This window comes from Rhagoletis pomonella, unplaced genomic scaffold (assembly GCF_013731165.1).
Source record: "Rhagoletis pomonella isolate Grant_MI unplaced genomic scaffold, Rhpom_1.0 Rhpom_scaffold_00409, whole genome shotgun sequence".
In the NCBI taxonomy this organism is placed as follows: domain Eukaryota; kingdom Metazoa; phylum Arthropoda; class Insecta; order Diptera; family Tephritidae; genus Rhagoletis; species Rhagoletis pomonella.
Window position 1 is genome coordinate 22,422 of NW_023458963.1, and position 20,375 is coordinate 42,796.

General features: G+C 35.4%; 1 long non-coding RNA gene and 1 pseudogene across 1 annotated transcript; one reads left to right on the forward strand and one right to left on the reverse strand.

Moving 5' to 3' along the window:
- Positions 1 to 2,164: 2,164 nt before the first annotated feature.
- LOC118750805 lies at positions 2,165 to 6,106 on the forward strand (annotated as a pseudogene).
- A 4,616-nt stretch (positions 6,107 to 10,722) lies between these two features.
- On the reverse strand, positions 10,723 to 20,066 carry LOC118750807. Its single transcript, XR_004994429.1, has 3 exons — positions 19,919 to 20,066; positions 11,025 to 11,117; positions 10,723 to 10,970 (listed from the first exon to the last, which is right to left on the reverse strand). It is a non-coding gene; the product is annotated as an uncharacterized LOC118750807 (long non-coding RNA).
- Positions 20,067 to 20,375: the final 309 nt, after the last annotated feature.

Sequence of the window (20,375 nt, forward strand, 5' to 3'; positions counted from 1 at the left end):
GGACGTTTGGTTTGCAGGGAAGGAGAAAATCACACTTTGACCAAAGTAAATTTAAGGATTGATAATAGCCATTCCAGTAAGTCTTGCATATTTTAGCGAACGAGCGAAAAAAATTACCTTAAAAATTACGTATCAACCATTCTTATTGCGGAGAAATTATGAAAGTTACCTTTTAGAGATATGCTGGTGTTTGTATGTATGAATATACTAAGTATACACATACATATGTATTCATAAGTATACAAGTTAGGTAATCCAACATTTAGACAATTCTTTTTGATATACATATCGTCGTCTAAAAATTATATTTGCTCACACAATCTCTTGGCTCAATCCTTATCCATTCGTAATGAAATATACTAGCCAGAAATGCGATTGCTTTATAAAAAAGAGAATCATTTTGGAAATATGAGTGTTTTTACTCTCTATAAAATAATTTATGCAACCTCACATACGCGGTTTTGAATTTTGTTGATACGCGGTTTTGTACTTTAAACGACGATATTATTTACATATGTGACACGTAAAGTTAAAAGGGACCTACGGTCAGAAAAAATCAGTTTTCACTTTTTCATGATTCTTATAGGAAACGGGCCACTCTTTCCAATGCAATAAACCGCTTTCTATCTGAATTAGTTTTTTCACAATTTCAGTTCAAAGTTAGGTACTTTCACAAAAAAAAAGTACAAAAAAAAATTAAATCTGACAAACTATTCCGAAATTAATAAAATTCGCTTGAAACTCGTTACTCGGGCGTTTTCGAACATCGGATTCGTAATCACTGACCTCGTTTTCGGTGTCAACGACATTTTTGAGTTTCACATGAATCCAAACAAATTTTAAATTTTTTCCGCCATATTGGATCCGCCATTTTGAACATCGGATTCGTAATCAGTGACACCAAAAACCCCCGGGTAACGAGTTTCAAGCGATTCCGATCAATTTTTAAAAAAGTCATCCGCCATATTGGATCCGCAATTTGGAATTTTGGAAAACTAACATCGAATTCGTAATCAGCGACCCGAAAACCCCCGAGCAACGAGTTTCAATCCATTAAAACGTTCAGAAGCATCAAAATCAACTTGGTAAACTTCTAAGTCGTTTTTCTCGAAATCTTTTTTTCTGAGCGTAGGCCCCTTTTAACTTTACGTGTCACATATATTATATTATAAATCAACACTGAGTCCATCTTTACATGATTTTATTACAAGCAAATTCGACTGTTAATTTAAAAAGGAAGACAGTTATAATTCTTTAATTTTTATGGGTTCGGATACTGCATAAGCGCACTTTATTATTTAAAAAAAATCTATATATATAAAATTAAGTGGCAAAACTTCCTGTTCGCATATACTCCTCCTAGACGGCTTGCCCGATATCAAAGAAATTTTCAGGGGTGATTGGGGTCTGTATGGAGGGTGCACATAAGAAATTTCATGTGTGTATCTTTGCACGTTTTGCAAAAACAAAAAAAAAAAAAATTAATTCTGTTTGGCTTTACGTGTTTTTTTCGGATTTCTATCATTCCTAGAGGGCTTGCCCGATTTCAATGAAATTTTCAGGGGTGATTGGGGTCTGTGTGGAGGGTGCACATAAGAAATTTCATGTGTGTATCTTTGCACGTTTTGCAAAAACAAAAAAAAATAAAATTAATTCTGTTTGGCTTTACGTGTTTTTTTCGGATTTCTATCATTCCAAGACGGCTTGCCCGATTTCAATGAAATTTTCAGGGGTGATTGGGGTCTGTGTGGAGGGTGCACATAAAATGAAATTTTCAGAAGTGATTGGGGTCTGTGTGGAGGGTGCACATAAGAGATTTCTATCATTCCTAGACGGCTTGCCCGATTTCAATGAAATTTTCAGGGGTGATTGCGGTCTGTGTGGAGGGTGCACATAAAATGAAATTTTCAGAAGTGATTGGGGTCTGTGTAGAGGGTGCACATAAGAAATTTAATGTGTGTATCATTGCACGTTTTGCAATTAATTCTGTTTGGCTTTACGTGTTTTTTTTGGATTTGTATTATTGTTTTGCCGCAAGATTGGCAGTCCTGCCTTTTACTAATAAATAAATAAACAGAAACAGCTGGCGAATGTTTACAATTATTAAAAAACATTTGACAACAACATTGTGTGTTTTTTCCAGATTTAATTCATTCGATTTGCTACATTTATTCGAAAAGAATACTTTAGAAAATGCCTCCACTACGCAGACGTAATACGGTTGGCAGGCATACGCGTGATTCACATCGAATGTCAATAAGGAGAAGAAATCAAAGCGAAGAGCAACGCGCTCAAGTGAATGCCCGAGGTAGAGCGGTGTACAGAGAGCGGCGTGCACAGTTTAGAGCTGAATCCGCAGACAATCAACGGCCAAATTATCGCCAAGGCAGAGTTCCGCTTCGTCTTCGCGATCAAATGGAACATGTTGGCTTTCACTACGATCCTGACTGCGACTACAGCCTACATGGTTCCATTGGAGCAATGGATATTATTTGTAAGCATTGCAATGCAGCGAAGTTTCGAGGAGAAACAGCTGGCATGTGCTGCTCCGGTGGCAAAGTGAAACTGCCTGCATTGGAACCGCCACCAGAACCATTACTCCATTGCTCACTGGAGAATCGCCGACATCTAAGCATTTTTTGCAGAACATTCAAGCATACAATTCATGTTTTCAAATGACTTCTTTTGCTGTACATATTTGTATAGTAGGGAGATTTTTTCAAATTATATAAATATACGTTATTTGAATATTGAATTAATACACGTTTGAGGAAAGGGTGCGATAGTAGACTCCAGGTTTAAGATCATAAATTAAATTTCCAAGAGAAAGTCGGTTCTTTACATATTTTCTAATTACCTTCGAAAATATATTAACTCAAAAAAAAAATAAACAATGCTTCATAGATCGATTTTTTTTAAATCTAACTTCATAAAGTTCTTTAAAAATATTTTGTAAATGAGGCCATAAGAGCTTAGGGGGAGAGTTACAACACAAAAATAAATTTAAGGCGCAGCGAAGCACGCCGGGTAATTGCTAGTATATATATAATAATAAAAATAAAAATCGAGGTAGATCGTCGGTAAAGCGGAGTAGCATAGTAAATTTCCAATTTTCTCGACGATCGTTAAAGTTCTAACCCTGATCAGAGCCATAGGCGCAGCCAGAATGAGATTAAAGGGTTTGGGAGGGGTGGGAGGCTCGAAACTATTAAGTTGTTCGAGCATGGAATTTTGCCTTCGAAAATGCCTTTTCTATGGTTTTCAACAAAGGAGAGTGAGTATGCTGGCAAAAATTTCAGTAAGCATCCATTATTATCCACCATATCTCTTATTTCTTGTAGTTTATAGAATTCTGGCATTTTCCTTAACTAAATGAATGAATGAATTTTGTAAATCTGATCTTGGGCGTAGCTCGGGCGCCCTTACATGCGAGTTTTCCTATGCGCGTAGCCAGAATGAAATTTATAAGGAAGATCGAGGATAATGCCAAAATTTAAAAATCCAAAGAAATATAAAAAATATGGTGGATAATGGATGCGCACTCTCCTATGTTAAACCCCATAGAAAAGGCATTTTCGAAGGTAAAATTCCATGCCCGATCATTATTAAGTGACACAAATACTGAGCGCAACATACACACAGTGCGCGAAATAATTTAGCCGCAGACCTTTTTTGAAAAAAAAAAAAGATAATTAAGTAAAAGATTTATGTAGTTATATTTAGTCATTTTCATCATTTTTTGCTATCTTGTAATTACATACAACATAATAATAAAAAACTTTAAACATTTCAGAATTTGTCTATCAAAAAAAGAAATTCCTTATAATAAACGCGAATTAAATTTAGCCACAGGCTCTCTTTTAACCAGGAAATTGTTAACATATGGGTTAAAGCTGTTAATATTTTGTCCGTTTTCTGGCATCGTGTAGAGCAGTAGTGTCCAACCGGTAGCTAGCGGGCGCCTGGTAGCTCGCGGCCTAAATTTTAGGCGCCCTCAAACAAGAAGATGAACAGAATATTTTGTATTGAATTGAAAAGTTTAACAATTGGAAGCTTTTTTGGTACATAAGTAGGCTTTTATTTTTGAATTTTCGCGAACTCATTCACTTCTTATCTTTCTATGCTAGACATGACAGAATCTCTGTTTCAGGATTTTCAAAACAAAAACAGCGTAATCTCAGCAATAAAAGTGTCGTTATCTGATGACCTACCAAACTATATTCATGGCCAAATAAAAGCGATTTCAAGAAATGTGACTAGGTTTCCTAAAAAATGTATGAGTCGACCGATGTTTCAGACTCTCCGCACTTATTAGTGTTCACCAGAGTGGTATTTACTGATTTTTCTGCTAAGGAGGCACTGTTAGTCAATCTGACATTGGAAACTCGTACTCGTGGGCAAGATATACATATATAACGTTGTGAAAAAGAAGGAAAATCTGATTGCAAAAACACTCAACCTTGACAATGTTATGAGCACGATCGTTCGTATTGTGAATTTGATTCGCGGATGACCGTTAAAGCATCGGCAATTCAAAGCCTTGCTCGATGAATTTCAGAGTGAATTCGGTGACATATTCTACCACTCTAAAGTAAGATGGTTGAGTCAATGTAAAGTGCTCTCAATATTTGTAGCTTTAATGACAGAAATAAAGATTTTCCTGAAATCCACAGGCAGCATTTTTAACTGATGTGACTGCAAAACTAAATGATTTCAATACAACTTTTCAATCTCGAAATCGATGTATGGATAGAGCAGTTGACAAAGAAAAACTTTCAACATTTCCAGACGTTTACTCTTCTGGAACAGGCTTTTTCACAAGTAATGGTTATAAAAAACAAATACCGAAACGTACTGACTGACGAACATGTCAAAAATAGCAGGATTTTAGCCTGCACAACTGTGCAACATAAACCAGATTTTAAGAAGTTATCTGAAAATATGACGATTCAAGCATCATATTAAGTTTATTCGACATGTACTGCGATCGTATGACTTGAAATCGGTGCGATTTGCAAACTATTTTTTGATTATTTTTAGGGAAAGTAATAAATATATCAAATGAAAACGGCGAGAAACACATAACTTACGTCATGTCTATTGATTCAGTGCCAAATTTTGCCGTTTTGTTAATCAATCTCCGAAGAAGGTTTCGCAGATCGCATCGATCTCAAATCGTACGAATTGCAGCACATTCCCATATGGTTACAATAAAATGAATGTTCTTCATTAAAATATTATGCACTGTTATTAATTTAACTTAACTGTATAAACTTTAATAAAAAATAAACATTTTAAAAGGATCAGTTAGTAGAATATATACATTGAATATCAGAAGAGTGAAACGAGTTAACGCACTTAAGATTGAAGTTAAGCTAGCGGTGCCCGCGTATTATAGCAATAGTTTCAAAGTAGCTCTTTGTCCAAGTTCTGTTGGACACCACTGGTGTAGAGCAATGATTCTACGCCGAAGGCTGTCGAACATTGTTTTGATTTTGGCTTGAGGGAGATTTTCCCATGCCGCCGTAATAGCGTCCTTTAATTCGTCTTTGCTGTTGAATTGTCGACCTTCCTTGTAGACTTCTCGAGCCAAAATCGACCAGACGTTCTCTACGATATTCATATCCGGTGATTAGGATGGCCAGTTATTAAAAATATTGATGGCTTGCTCCCTGAAACTTGCCAAGGGTGATCTAGCTACGTGGATGGGCGCATTATCTTGCTGTAGTTGCCAGCCTAATCCAGCGCACTCGTAGCCATAAGCAGGAAAATTGGGTCCAACCATCTCCTGGTATTGAATGGCAGTCATTCGCGTTGAAATGAGTGACAATGATAACTTCTCCAAGTAACCGATAGCACCCAACATCATCACAGAACCACCGCCTGATTGCCGCTTACTACTTACTTTCGTTTGTGCGTAAATCATGCCATCAGAAAAAATTATTTCGCGCCATTGATCAGTCCAGTGAATATGATCTACAGCAAACTTTATACGTGCTTCAATATTGGTGCGAGTTAACAGTGGCTTTTTCTTAATTTTTTTTTTAAACTTTAGGTGTTAGCAGCTGCCCAAAATTTGCCGAATCCGTCGAAGACAAATTCTTAAATTATTTTCAACTTTTAATTGGCTCGCAGACTTTAAGCTATTAGAGGCACTGCGAAGTAAAAGTAGTTTTTGAGCTGATGACATGGTTAATGGTCGGCCAGTGAATTCAAATAATAATGGTTAGTGTGACTGCGGCTAAACTTAATTCGCACTGGTTGACTGGAATTAAAATAATAATGGTTAGCGTGCACACATAAGTGACTGCAACTAAACCTAATTCGCACTGGTTGCCTGGAAAATATGCAAATATTGTACAAAAATCAAGAATGGAAAATATTTTAAAGAAATATGAACTGCACTGTTACTATTAAAGAATGCCGATCATCTTGTCCAAAATCCGAAGCAAAACAGTAATTTGAAAGTGAGTTTTCTTTTGAAATATTAATGCGGCTAAATTATTTCGGGCACTGTAGATAGTGAAATTGAAGAAAGTAGTATCGCACTAATTAGTCAAAATGACTGTGCGAACTATGTTATGGACGTGATCATCCAAATTCCGGAAGCGGCGAATGGACAAGCTCTTCATTAATTTTATAAACTATGACTTATTTTCAGTTTCACCATTTAATTTGTATGTAAATGGTCACCTTTTCCTTGGCATCTGAAGACGAAAGTGATATGGAGTGTGAAATTTGAATAAGTATATTTATAAATCGTCGTCCTCGTATAATGAGGGAACGACGTAATTGTTTTACATATTACGTGGTATAGGTTTCGTTTGACTAAACAATCAGCTTGGATGGTACTTGAACTGATTAGGAACGAAAATCGGCACAAAACTAAGAAGTAAGTAAACATTAAAGTACCTTCGATTACAAATTCTGTTATTTTTTGGTAAATATTGTAGAAACGGTGCGATGTCTCCCGAAGTAACGCTTTTACTAACACTGCGTTTCTTTGCAACTGGCTGCATGCAAAGAACTGGCGGTGACCTGTGTGGCGTTTCAAAAAGTTCTTCCTGTCGCGCAATAAGGAGAGTGTGTCACAACATTGCGTTGTTAAGACAACGCTCTATAAAATTCCCCTTGGAATTAGAAAGCCAAAGAGAAATTCAGAGACAATTTTATAAAGTAGCAAAGTTTCCACGCGTGCTAGCGGCCATGGACTGCACACATGTAAAATTACTATCTCCAAGTGAGTACATTAAATAATTTCAACTAATGAGGATTATTTAACATGCGTGACTATTTAGGTGAGGATGAAGCGGAACTCTTCCGAAACCGAAAAAACTACTTTTCAATTAATGTGAAGTTTTGTGACAGAAAACTGAACATCATGGACATCGTAGCCCGTTGGCCAGGCTCGTCACATGACGCAATAATACTTACTAATTCAAGAATATTTAGCCGATTTGAAGCAGGGAATGCAATAGTCGTTGCCGACCGTGGCTACCCTCACAATCGGTGGATAATGACACCCTTGTTAAAAGTACAAACTCCGGCTGAGGCGTTATATAACGAATCGCAAATCAGAGCTCGTAATTGTGTTGAACGTCAATACGGTGTGTGGAAACGAAGATTTCCAGTTCTTGCGCTGGGAATACGAATGAATCTCAGGGAAGTGGAATGTATAATCGTTGCAACCGCCGTTTTACATAACATTTGCAGCTTAAACAACGATTGTGTCGCTCCAGCAGTCTGCGAAAATGAAATATATAATATTATCGATACAATTGTTGAAGTACCCATAATCTCAGCTACGGTTGCCAGACGTACTAATTTTATCAGTACAGTACTGATTTTTCAACTCTTGTACTGATTTTATTCATTCATTCAATCAGTACGCTGATGTCCTGATTTTTCAAAATTTGTACTGATTTGAACTGAATTTTCGATTAAAACAAAATTTTTAGGATTTTCTTAAGATTTTTATATAACGATGGAAGTTACTTAAACTGTACTCTAAAAAGTAATAAGAAAATAATTTAATTATAGTTGTTTCAGAAAATGTTTGATATGCCCAACAAAAAGATTAATCGTTTCATGGGCATATCGCCGAGGCGTCACGTACCAATTGTGATAATATGATGCGAGTATAAATTATTTAAAAATATAACTGACGTTTTTTTGTCGAGGTTTGTTACATATCTCGAAAATAATTTTCAGTTTAATAACAAAAAAATTTAATAATTGAATGGCTTTTGCCTAAAACTTACAATTCTGTTTTTTTGAATTTACTGACATTATAAAATAGTTTTGCATACACGGCATAGAGTAAGATACTCTTTTTAGCGAATTCTTAGTCTTTAAAAGTTTTTGCGTATTGGAAAAAATTAATTTCAGCAATGAGGAAGTATGGATGACGTCCGTAATAGTGGTACTTTTCCACAGTTTGGAAAAAATAGGAACTTTGTTTTTTTTCAATACCACACTCAAACCAAGCAACGGAGAGGATCTTAAGTATAAAGTTTATTTACTGGCGCAAAGAGAGAAACCAGCTTCTAATTATAATTTTTGGAAGTGAACTTCAAATTAATAGTAATTTTAAAAGGAAATGATTAGAATACTGAAAATGGAAATGATTACATTATTGCTATTCAAAAATGTCATAAATATGAAATAATTTATTGACTCCTGTGTAACACGAATGTTAAAATGAATAACACTTTTATTTTTTATGAACTATATTTAGTTTATATACCAAATACTGAGGTTATTCACACTTGCCTGGTTATCCGGTTATATTTGTTATTTAGTTTACAGCAACAAAATACACTACAGCATAATAATTTTTAACCGGATATCCCATGAAATGAACTTTTCTCTCAAAGTTTACACTGCTGGCAAATGTATATAAGGATTAAAATTTAAAAACTAATTAATACAACTAAAGTAAAATCTGTGGAAAATTAACAATAAAAAAATACTTTTTTCGCAAAATCTATAAAATGACCCTTTTATTTCTCAAAAAAAAACTGGGTAACAGTTAATCGTCGCCACGCTGTAAACATCTTTATAAAATTCAGGAACACATTTTAGTATTTATGTAAATACTGATATGGCACATATGCTTGTAAATATATTTTATGTAATTATTCAAAACCATATTTACCTATTTGAAAGTCAGAAACACATTCTACTACTTATATACATATGTTAATACTGATAAGGCACATATATGAGTGGAAGAAGGACCTATCTCGGCAGCCATTTCGAAAATGCCCTATCTCAGAAAACTTTTCAAGAACGCCCTACTGCAGGATTTATTGAATAACGCCCTATTTAAGAATTTTATTGAAAGCATTGTATCCAAAAATTTGGTTGAAGAACGCCCTATCTCAGAATGCGGTCAGCTGCCGATTCAAAAACGCCCTATCTCAGCACATTTTCAATGTATTTTCGTTTAAGATGGGGCTTTTTAAGCCGAGTTCTGAGATATGACGTTCTTCAACCAAATTTTGAGATAGGATGTTTTCAATAAAATTCTGAAATAGGGCGTTCTTCAATAAAATTCTGCTGTTTTCTGAGATAGGTCGATCTTACACTCAGCCATCGATATTCAAAACAAAAACCAAATAAATTCAATATTGAAACTTCCTTGGATATTAAACAAAAAAACTCAAAAAATATTACCAATATTATAAACTTTTCATTCAGAATTTACAATTTTTGTATGCAGTTTTATGGCTTATTAAATTTTAGTGGAATAAGGCGCATGTTTGAAGTTTCTAAAAGACCCCGTTGATTTTTTATAATTTTTTTGGTGACGGGGATATGAACTTTCTTCTATATAAAAATTTACTTTAAGTTTGTAGTTTGTGGAATTTTTCTAATTTTGGCATAAAATCAGTTTATGAAATGAAATTAATGTATTAAATAAATGCATGAAATGAACAATACTTTTCTAAATAATTAATTAACATTAAACAAACTGAAAAAATAGTTAATACCGTTCAAAGTGATACAATTCTATTATTTTGAACATAGGGGTATGTAGTGTTAAAATTAAGTATTTTCAATTGTTTTGAATTGATCCGCAAGTATTCGCATTTCAAGGGCAGGCTTTTCAGATGCAAATAGTTTTTGTAGTTCGTGAACAGCGTGGCGACGAATAACTGTTATCCAGGTTTTTTTTTTGAGAAATAAAAGGGCCATTTATAGATTTTTCGAAAAAAGTATTTTATTGTTAATTGTCCACAGATTTTACTTGAGTTGTATTAATTAGTTTTTAAATTTTAATCCCTATTCGCATCTGACAGCAGTGTAAACTTTGAAAGAAAAGTTCATGTTGCAAGCAAGTCTTTTTCAGGTGTATTTTTTCAAAGGCTTTGTATAAAAAAAGACAAAAAAAGAAGAAAACTGTATAGGGTTGATCGAATGAATGGCCGTCCTAGTCAGCAGTTCCGAGTCTATTCGATTTTTGAGAATGAGGCCTTATGTTGGACAAAAGGGGAAGTATAAGGGATTCAAAATGGAGAGCTTACGGTTACAGAAGATATGGAACAAATTAACTGGCGACGACCTGCGTGCCAAATGATCTTTCTCTCAAAGTTTACACTGCTGGCAAATGTAAATAAGGATTAAAATTTAAAAACCAATTATTACAACTAAAGTAAAATATCTGGAAAATTAACAATAAAGGACTTTTTTCACGAAATCTATTAAGGACCCTTTTATTTCTCAAAAAAACCTGGGTAACAGTTATTCGTCGCCACACTGTACTTCTTTCAATTGGGTAATACGTAAAGTGTTCTCGATTTTCGCAAATTCCACTTCTTCTTCCACTTTTCTTTCCGTCCATTTAGACTTTATTTCTGCTAGCTTTGCCTAACTTGTGTGTTTTCTGTTTACACTTTCAGTGCACAGCTTTTTGTTTTTAGGCGTTTTCAACTGCATTTATGTGTAGTGCTCCCAAGGCTCATAATCTACAAACAAACAAGCAAATTAGAATTTTAAAATTATAAAACATTTGCTGCTACCTTCTTTTTCAGTTGTTGTATGATTTGGGGTTGGAGCACGAAGCCTTTTGCTTGTTGATTGTTCACGCAAGTCCATATCATCGATTACACAATCTGTGAATAGAAATATTTGCAACCGTTTGTTAATTTTCATTAGGCAGATTATGATATTTATTAATTGATGTCTTGCTACTTCAATAAACAAAATTCATTGTTCCTTCGTTTGGCTTTGCACCACTTGCTGGCTTCGAACATTTCGTTGCTGAGGATCACTTCCAACTGTTAAAGGCCAAACATACATAAACATACATGTTAGTCATAATCAGCGTTACCGCTTTGGTAATTTTTAACCAAAATTGGTTATTTTTTTCTTTCTATAACAGATTTGGTAATTTATTTTTCAATTTGGTAACTTTTTCGATTCGGTCCTACATGTCACATAGGTCAATAAAGGTTCTGATTCCACATTAGGAAGTGGCCCGTAAGCGTTTCCTTTTATATAAATACCAGGTAATCCTGAAAATTTCTCAAGGCGAAAAGGTGTTCCAGCGTTCCTTGGTTAAAAGACTGGTATGATCTATAAAACTGCTTGAAAGTGGTTATCGCTATATCTACCGTGTCCTTTCCCGAGAGGTTTTGGGTGGTCATACCTTTCCCTGTCAGTTTGTCAGCTTTGCAGTTACTATCAATTTTCCATTGTACCCGGCAACCATATAACTCATAATTATCATTTGGCAATTTGCAACTACATACCTGAATGATCCAAATCTGCAGGATGTTTCTCGAATGGTAGGAAGTCGTTGTCGTATTTGGACTCCATTCCCTGCACTTGTTTCTCCGGAAATATCTCGCACAGTAATATGTCAATATGGGAAGCAGCTGGCTCTCTGGATGGACCTCTGCCCGTTCCATAGGCATACTTTTTGTGGTCTGCAGATCGTTTTTTTCATATCTGCTTTCAAGTTCAAATACTTTGTTCGCAGATTTTTTGCTGACCGTGGTGCCCCGGAGCACATCGAGTTGAAACTCTCCGCTGCATTTTCCCATGCTTTTTCTTTTCGTAGCTTTCCACTCCAACATATTTGCATTTTTCCGCACTAGGCTTAGCAAAGTACTAACTTCATCTGCTGAAAAATGTTTGGTTCGAGCTGCACTTTCCATTTTAAACTTTTCTAATATAACACCACAATTTATTTGTTTACATAAATCAGTTGTTATTTCTACTAACATCCCTGCTTTTAGATCTTTGGGTTGCCAAATCTGAATAATGATCAAACGCAGGAAACTTAAGTGCAAAGTTAAATAAAAATTAAATTTAAAATTAAATCCGAGTTAATTTGCAAAAGAAAAAATTTGGTGAAACCGACTGTTAGAGCCACTTGCATCATGTCTGGGTAACACTTTCCGCGAGTTAAACCTAATAATCGGCGTTATCGACTTCCTGTTATAAGAATGGCGTCGGTAACGTCGATAAAGATGTGCAACTAGGAGCAAGTGTTAGCTAGACATGGTGCAAATGGCTCTTAATAGGTTGATTTCCTCTTCCTAAACTCCATAATGTTTAATACTTAATTTAAGAATGTTTCATTTAAATTGAATAAAGTTTCATTGAATCTGAAACAGGTCTCATTTAATTTGAAAAAGGTTTCGCTTTATCTGAAACAGGTTTCATTTAATTTGAAAATGGTTTCGCTTAACATGAAAAAGGTTTCATTTAATTTGAAAAAGGTTTCACTTAATTTGAAAATGGTTTCATTAAAACTGAAAATGCTATAAATTTCAAGAACCTAAGTGAAGTCGGTAAGCTAATGAGAATATGTATGAATGTATGTACAGTCGGATGCCCATAGAAAATTTTTTTTTTGGAAATTTCAAGACCCTACCCCCTAATTTTGTTTGTTTTTATGAGAAATATTATTGCCTATTTTTATAGAGTTTTTAAAGGTCATTTCGAGGTCGCGACCTGTCGAATTAGGCCAGAAAATAGGATTTTGTAGATTCAGCAGTTTTTGAATGACTGTTTTTGATTCGAGTACAAAGATCGAATATGATATGGTATATAATAATTAAACGGTATATAATAATTTATTGTCGGACTAGGCTTGTTGGGATTTTTTATCGGGTAAATTAAAAGAAAAAACCATATTTCTCTTAATTTTTTAAATTGTGACCATCGATAATTTCTACAATTTCAAATATGGAGTACTATCTAAAATTAAATCCATTTTGAAATAAGTTGATAGCTCATTTACTGCAATCGCATAAAAATTGTCGAAGTTAGGGGACTTTTCTTAAATACAGGCTTGAATTTATATTGTGTATGTACCGGAATTTAAAATTTTTTAATCAGTGTGGCCAAGGATTTCATCAATATTTATTCAAAATTGATATATGCAATCGCTCTTTAGCAAAGAAGTGGTTTTTCAAGAAATTTTAGGAAAATGGGGGTGACACCGCCCTTTTATATGATATATACGTATCTCAAAAACTACTTGGCCGAATTTGCTACACACATTCGGTCTAGGCTTCTTAAGCGCCATATTGAAAATTTTTGAAATCGGGCTCCACCAACGTAATGGTAATTTCGAAAAACTCAAAGCTAGCTATATTTTTTAGGAGGAGTAGGTTTTGTCCGATTTCAAAAATATTCAAAACGGTACTTAAGGAGGCTAAGCACAATATATGTACCAATTTTGGTCGAGATCGGTCAAGTAGTTTTTGAAATACGCATATATCATATAAGTGGGCGGTGCTTCCCCAATTTTCATAAAATTTCTAGAAAACCGTTTTTTTACTAAAGGGAGAATGTATATATCAATTTTGAATAAATACACACATATAAATTCAAGGCCATATTTAAGAAAAGTCGCCTAAATTCGACTATTTTTATGCAATTGCAATAAATGAGGTATCAGTTTATTTGAAAATATATTTAATTTTCGATAGTACTCCATATTTTGAAATTGTAGAAATAATCGATGGTCAAAATTAAAAAAAAATAGGAGAAATATGGATTTTTTTAAATTTAGCCGATAAAAAATCCCAACAAACCTAGTCCGACAATAGATTATTATATACCGTTTTAAAGACCTATATATCCTCTTCCCATATCATATTCGAACTTTGAAATCGAATCAAAAATAGTCATTAAAAACTCATAAATCTACAAAATCCTATTTTCTTACCTAAATCGACAGGGCCCGACCTCTAAATGACCCTTAAAAAATCTATCAAAATAGGCAATAATATTTCTCATAAAAACGAATAAAATTAGGTGATACGGTCTTGAAATTTCCAAAAAAGCATTTTCGATGGGCACCCTAATGCAAATATCACATATGTATATGACAATAATTTATAATAAAAGTCATATCAATTTGTAAAACATGTTTCACCATTTAAATTAAGTAAATCTATATATATTCGTTTTTACGTTTAATATGGTTTACATTTAATTAAATTATTTCATTACAAATATTTTTTATATCCCTTCGACTTGTAAACAACAGCATTAGTTAGTATTATCAGAATAAAAAAATACAATTACGTCAAGTTTTATTAATAATGTGAAGCGAATCTTTTAGATTTCATACATTTGGTGCTAAAATTTTTCACCACTTTAAATTGCTGCACAACACTCAAATTGCCGGAAAAGCATTGTCCGCAACCCTAAGTCCTTTATAGGGGCCAAATTTGGAGAAAAAAGCTCAGTCTGATAACTGGACATACTGAGGTTCGAATTGCAACTGGCGGAAATTTTCATTTCTATTTTTTAAAAGTGACTAATCGCTTTTTGTACCCGTTCGGGTATAGAAGGGAACAAGACATCCTGGTTACTAGACATCCCGGTTTTCCAGGATTTGTCCTGATTTAAACAACTGGTCGTGGTGTCCTGATTTTGTATCTTCAGGCAAATGCCAAAAAGGTGCTTTCGCTACTCAAACAAAAGCTTCCAGAAGGGCTTTTGTAGGACGTACATACTTCTGAAGGCCTTTTGAAGAAGTTCTTTTAAAGCTGTTTTTAGTTTATAAAAATCATACTTCTTTTAGGAATTTAAAGATTTAAGATTCAGATCAAATATATTTTATTGAGACTTAAAATGCTTATTGAATCCTATTTGTAATGCTAAATAATATAAACGTATGCTTAAGGACGCATGCAGGGAAGCACTTTTTTCAGTTCTTATTGGGTAAGTCTTTTAGAATGGCTTCACTTCAGACAGCCTACCTAAATTATCTTTAGGTTATGCATATAAAAAATGGCACAAATGATCATGAAGCGCATTGTAGGATATGTGGAAATTTGCTAATGGTGGTAAGGCAAGCACTCAAGACTACGTTAAAAGTGCCAAAAATTTTTCCAAGTTACGTCACGGTCACGTTAGTTCTCTTATGATTAACTTGGAGGTTACACATATCAAGAACTGGAAAGCACGTTGCAATCCGCTCACACTTTTTATTAATACACCTGCACATACAACTTGAACTTCGTATTCATATCAATTTTTCCTTTCAAGCCGTGAGGCACCTTGGAAGTCAAGTCAAACAGCTGATCAGATTTAGTCTGTTCCCTTCCTTCGGGATTTCGTCAAAAATAGCCAGGAAGATATTACTGCAGGTATTATAAATATGTGTGTAGGAACGAGGTGAGAGTTTAAAGTGGTTGCCTTGACGACGGCATCCTGAAAGTAAAAGTGACTATCAAGTTGCGTGCGGCATGTGTCACAGCTGTCAATCCAAATGAATTTTGACAAGCAGTATATGTGATCAACTTGAAACCAAGTTGTTGATCGTGTGACTTCACAGTAAAAAAAAATTGAATTTGAGCGTTTCATCATCATCAATTACCTCTACGGGTTGTGTCACAAAACTACATTGCTTACAATATCAGAAAATAGTTCAAATTATGCAACGCCAGAACCAAAGAAACTGTATTTGTAGGCAATAAGGGTCCTGGTCGAATGGTTCGGGATTATGACAGTCCTATGTTAGTCGCATGTTCCTTTGCGATTGCTCTCGTAGTCATCCCGAATTAGTCGAATTTTTTTACAGGGTGGCTGTAGCCGTGTGCGCAAAGATGCTTGCCACAATTTGTTAATTTCCAGATTCCACGTGCAAATTAAATATCAGAGAGGGTAGGCTCAGAAAAATGCTCTCAGGTGCTGCCAAGAAAGCCCCAAAGACCTGATGGCTCTTGGACTGAAACCGAGGAGGAATCACTGGATCTGCTTCTAGGCACACACTTTCCGGGTGCCACGGACAGCAGGCCGGTACAGTCACAATTAATTGGAGATCATCCAGTCACTGGATATTTCATCACTAGGGAAAGGGTCATCTGGTCTATAGGGCGTTTAAGCCTTATAAATCACCAGGTCCGGATCGCGTTGGCAGCAAACTTTACAGCAAAGCTCAGCGTGGCTACACGCTATAATTACACTGTGGAACAAATTCAGGTTAGCAAAAGTTAGGTCGATTCTGAGAGTGAGGGGTGAAAATAGAGGCTAAATTAGAAGACCCGTATCGCGGCGTTTGTTTATGTTAGTTCGATTTTTTTTTTAATCGACCATCGAACTTTGCAGTCAAATGCCGATTTTCAGCATATTGTATATATGGTTTTTTGGCTATAACTCGTCGACTAATTGATATTTTTTCAATCTGTTGAACGTATTTTCCACAAAACTAAGTCTTTTTTGCTTTCTGTTTGATCTATAATATGCTCCTCAGTTTCTTCAATAAATTTCATTTGAAAAGAAAACAATCATAATACAAAACTTGCGTTTTCCAGCTTAATATTAATTTACTTCTCATTTCTTATGTACCAATTTTTTCAGTGTTGGTTTTGAAGAAACATTGAAAAAGAAATTATAAAAATATGGAAAAAATATAATTTTCAAATGTTAGTTATGAAAAGTTTTAAGTAAAAAAAAAAAGTTTTAAGTAGTCAAATATAACGAACACCAGTGGCGCATTTGCTGCGACCTCAAAATAGTTTCATTGATTACAGGCTTAACAGCATCTGGCCGTCCAAAATATCCGTGTTTTTTGTGCGATTGGGATTCACGATACGGAGAAGGTATTAAAGGAAGAAACCAGTACAAACAGCATAACTGGAATAGTCGCATTGGACGGAAATGGCCTAAAGACAATAGGCTACACGATAGGCTATTAAGCTGGAAAACGCAAGTTTTGTATTATGATTGTTTTCTTTTCAAATGAAATTTATTGAAGAAACTGAGAAACATATTATAGATCAAACAGAAAGCAAAAAAGACTTAGTTTTGTGGAAAATATGTTCAAAAAGCATGAACAAAAAAATTCCAACATTGGGCTTCATAAGCACTACAAAAATTTTCTAAATAAATTTTTTTAAAAATTTTAATTATTGCACAGGTCTCTAGCAATAATTTGGCTTTAACAGATTGAAAAAATATCAATTAGTCGACGAGTTATAGCCAAAAAACCATATAAACAATATGCTGAAATCGGAATTTGACTGCAAAGTTCGAAGGTCGATTAAAAAAAAATTCGAACTAACATAAACAAACGCCGCGATACGGGTCTTCTAATTTAGCCTCTATTTTCACCCCTCACTCTCAGAATCGACCATACTTTTGCTAACCTGAATTTGTTCCACAGTGTTATGGGAGTATTAGGTCTTAATCATATGCCTAGATTGTGGAGCGAATCGAGAGTGGTGTTCATTTGCAAGGCAGGGAAGATGTCCCACAACAACCCAAACAATTTCAAGCCCATCACCTTGTCGTCATTTCTACTGAAGGTTATGGAGGGACTGGTGTAGGTCCATATCAGAGAGACAGTTGGTGACTCACTCTCTACCACAACACGCATATAGAAAGATCACTAGACATCAAAGAATATACGCTTGCAGCCTTCCTGAATATAGAAGGCGCCTTTAACGACATCATGCCGGGCGCGATAACGGCAGCGCTGACGGGCCTGGGCATCGACTTGTGCTTGGTTGCGCTCGAGAACCAAATGCTGCGATGCAGGGTGGTTTGAACGGAGCTGGCGGTGGTATCGTTGACCAGGTTCGCAAAAAAGAGTTCCCCGCAAAGGGGGAGTCCTATGCCCTATTTTATGGGTCGCAGGGGTAAACACACTGCTGTGTGTCATGGAAGGGGGTGGCAGTAAGGTTATCGCGTATGCGCATGATCTTGCACTAACAGTAAGTGGTAAATTTCCACAGGCCCTATGTGACATTATGCACGTAAAACTGAAGGAAGTCGAGAGGTGGACAAAAAATAACGGGTTAGGTGTAAACCCAGGCAAAACAGAACTCGTACTGTTCACAAGAAAGTACAAAATCCCCACATTGATAACACCAAAGCTGACACAGACCACGCTAAAACTAAGCGAACCCGCGAAATACCTGGGATAGCCGTAGATAAAAAAGCTGGATTTAAAACACCGAAGAGCGGGTGCGGAAGGCCACCGTTGCCCTATATAGCTGTAGGAGGGCAATTGGCCAAAAATGGGGTGTAACCCCGTGTCTATTGCACTGGATATACACCGTCGTGATGAGACCCATACTTCTCTATGGGGTAGTGGTATGGTGGCCAGTGCTAGAGGAGAAAGTAAACAGTTCTAAATTACAAAAAGCGGAGAGTATAGCCCTGATCTGCTCTTCGCACAACACCTACTATGGCAATGAATGTGATTCTAAACGCTGCGAATGCCGCCCTAGGACTACAGGAGCTTAGAAGCTGGAAAGCGCCTCAATGTGGTCACACTACAATTCTTATCAACCGACAGCTACCGAGCACAATGGACGTTCACTAAAGGTTATAGCGTAACTTTACCTAGCAGAGAATCATGGATCGAAGAAGTTCCGGGATCTGAAGATGCCATAAGATTCTACACGGGCGGCTCCAAACTAGAAAACAGGGTAGTAGGAGGGGGCGTCTACTCGGTACAATTGGGAATACAACAATAATTCCGTCTACCTGACCACTGTAGTGTCTTTCAAACCGAACTGGCAGCCAGTGTTGCCATTTTAGACGTTTTCTGGCTAAATTTAGCCGGTTGCGATAGCAAACAGCCGGAGAAATTTCGGTTTAGCCCGAAGCCGATTTGTTACCCGTTTTACTTCCTATCCACTTTCACCAGCCTGGAAGAGGATGGGTATGCCACTAGCTTACTGCAAGCTCTTATAAGGGAGTTTTTTTTATCCATGCGGTATCACAATGGGCCCTGATTAGGCCTAAGTGGTGTCATCTGGGCCCAGCAGCACCTTCGACCTACCAACCTACCTACCATCTCTTGATTATTCACTTCATGGATGGAGAAGTGATACATATGTCTTATGGATTCATGAAAAGAGTAGCTGATTGTCAGATTTTTTCCAGTTTAAAGCGTGTCGCCTATTACCTTTTTTCATTGTTTTGATCCTCAGCTCTTGTATGTGTACACGTAAATTTGTAAACGTTTTATTTGTTTTTACACCAAAATGTATACAAAATTACTATTAAAATAAATGTATTTACGCGTATCAAACTGTGATTGTTTTTATTTTATTTTCTGTCTTTATTTGCAAATCCGTTTTCGATTGCCAAATGAATTACATTTATACAAAAAATTATATTTGTGTGGCATATTTGTAGGGATTTTATTACAAAACGAGATGGCAGCATGATTATCTCGCTTAGAAATTTAACTTAGAAATCAAAAATCTATAGTTCTCCAAGTTTTTAAGTGAAATGTTTTTTTTTGGGTAACTACATACACGCGCTGCTAATTTGCCAGATATACAATTTTCAAGTCAAGTCAAGTCTAAGGCTTGCTTAATTTGATTCATTCGACTAATGCGATAGCATAAGTCATTAAATGTAAATACAAATCAAGATCAATATAACTAAGCTTTGAAAATTAAATCACTAAAAGGTATTACAACATTACCTGGAATCGATGCTTAAGAGTCCTTTGTCTTACATCGAAAATACATATGTCCCCTTTTTTCCCACATGATATCAACAATTGATGTTGAGGAGCAAAACACAAGCAGGATGATCCTTGATCATGACACGTAAAAGCTGTAACGATTATAATAATTATTTTCATATCAATAGTAATAGTCATTATAACATGAAGATATAATTTCTTAATAAACGTTCTCGATGATTTTACACATTACATTATACATACATACTATACTTGTTTTTGCAGTAAAATACTTTTTTTTGGATTCCGAAAAGGAATACTGCGGGTTTTTCCAAAATACTGCATTTATATTATATTTTTAAATACACGGTGTTCGTAGAAACAGTTTATTCAAATGCACATACATATATACTGTTATGTAAAAAAAAAACACGACATCTTGACCAGTTTTGACTATCTTCCTTTCGGTAGTTTA